Genomic DNA, 2,169 nt, shown 5'->3' with positions numbered 1-2,169 from the left:
CCACCATGCCTGGCTAAATAAAATATTTTTTAAAAAAATTTTTATTTATTTATTTGAGAGTGACAGACACAGAGAGAAAGGCAGATAGAGGGAGAGAGAGAGAATGGGCACGCCAGGGCTTCCAGCCTCTGCAAACGAACTCCAGACGCGTGCGCCCCCTTGTGCATCTGGCTAACGTGGGACCTGGGGAACCGAGCCTTGAACCGGGGTCCTTAGGCTTCACAGGCAAGCACTTAACTGCTAAGCCATCTCTCCAGCCCTAAATAAAATATTTTTAAACCTACCCTGAGCCATAGTGTGTATAGTGATGGCAAAACCCCACATACCCTGCCTTATGTGTACCAGAGACAAAGATTCCAGTTCCTCAGAGAAGGGAATATACAGAGGGTTCTTGGCAGTAGGTCCCACCTTCCCTGGCAGGGAGAGAACAGAGAAAAGAGTTGCCACAATCTCCATCCAATCCCACCCATCTCCTTTGAGAGCAGGGACTCAGTGGCCTGCAGCAGCCTTCAGTTTGGCAGGAGATGGATGTGGTGAGGGGAACTTCTTTGTGGAGGTTGAGCTGGTCAGGCCCGATGGCAGGTAGATTGTCTTATGGAATAGTCTGTTGCTTAAGAAGACCACCAAGGAGCTGGAGAGATGGCTTAGTGGTTAAGTACTTGCCTGTGAAGCCTAAGGACCCTAGTTCGAGGCTCGCTTCCCCAGAACTCACCTTAGCCAGATGCACAGGGGGGCGCATGCGTCTGAAGTTCATTTGCAGTGGCTGGAGGCCCTGGTGCATCCATTCTCTCTCTCTCTCTACCTCTTTCTCTCTGTCTGTCACTCTTAAATAAATAAATAAGAATAAACAAAAAAAATTTAAAAAAAAGAAGACCACCAAGGAGAAGAGGCTCACGGCTGGAAAAGGTTTGCTTTCCCAGGAGTCTCTGCTTCATTGGCACTGATGATAAATGAAGGAAACAGGATAGAGAAGAGGCAACCACTAATAATGTAGGACTGCAGTGCTATGAGGAAAGTCAAAGGCAAGCCAAATCCAAAGTAGCAAGGCCAATTCCTTTCTATGTTTGATGATTGCTAGTGCATTTCAATTCCTTTATTGAACCAACAGTACTCAAAGAAGTACAGTGAGTAAAGAAGTGACATATGCAGCAGACGAACCAGATGACCAACTAGATGGATTGGAAAAGAGCCTGCAGCAGAAGGTTGCACAGCATGTCAGCAATTATTTTGCTGACACTAGGGAATGGATGAGGCTTCCTCCCTGATACCTCAAATGCCAGCTCAGCTATGTGTTGAAAACAAATGGCTTTCACAACTTTTCTAAGCACAAACAGTGAGAGCACCCAAAGAGCACTAAAATGGAGTGAGGAAGAAGTCCAGCCATGACCAGACATCCCCATGGAGCGATGGGTCACTGATGATCCAGGCTGTTACTGACTGAAGCACAAGAATAAGCACTTGGTAAAATAAAAGGAAACTGAACCAGAATGCTCCACATCCTAAGCACAACACTGGAAAATTCAACTAACAATGCATGGCTCACCTCTTGTTTTCGCTTTATGCTCTGGACTCTCCTTTGTTCCAGGACACTACTTTGAAGCTGCTCTTCTCTCTTTTGCTGGACCCTAGTATCTAGCTTTGAGGTGGTGCAAATGCCCCAGATAGAGTCTTTGAGTCCCCTGCCAAGTTCTTAGAGAAAGGCATTGACAGTCAGCCATCTCTTTACCACCCAGACTATCAATTATTCAGAGAGGGAAGTACCCCTAAAGCTCTCATCATGAAAGGCCCTGCAGCTCCACTGCCACAGCTCTGACCTAGGTGCCTCCTCATACCCTGTGGCCCCACTCAGCTGCTCCATGCATGCTGACCCCTCTGCCCCAGCCCAGAGGTGTTTCTTTTGCTGAGAATATGTTTGGATATCTGAGGCCTGCTGCCATTCCATATGAATTTTGAGATCATTTTTCTACCTCTGTGAAGAATGATACTGAGATTTTTATTGGTATTGCATTAAATCTGTATGTTGCCTTTGGTAGAATAACCATTTTCCCAATATTAATTCTGCCAATCCAGGAGCATGGGAGGTATTTCAATATTCTCATGTCCTCTTCAATTATTTTCTTGACTGTTTTTATGTTTTCATTATATAGGTCTTTCACATTCGTGGTTAGT

The 2,169-nt window shown here is 45.5% G+C and overlaps 1 pseudogene; it reads right to left on the bottom strand.

The window, feature by feature from the left end:
- Positions 1-858: 858 nt before the first annotated feature.
- On the bottom strand, positions 859-1,858 carry LOC101596142 (annotated as a pseudogene).
- Positions 1,859-2,169: the final 311 nt, after the last annotated feature.

This window comes from Jaculus jaculus, chromosome 5 (assembly GCF_020740685.1).
Source record: "Jaculus jaculus isolate mJacJac1 chromosome 5, mJacJac1.mat.Y.cur, whole genome shotgun sequence".
Taxonomy (NCBI): Eukaryota; Metazoa; Chordata; class Mammalia; order Rodentia; family Dipodidae; genus Jaculus; species Jaculus jaculus.
Note: the sequence above shows the minus strand (reverse complement) of the source record. Positions and strands in the feature narration are given on the sequence as shown.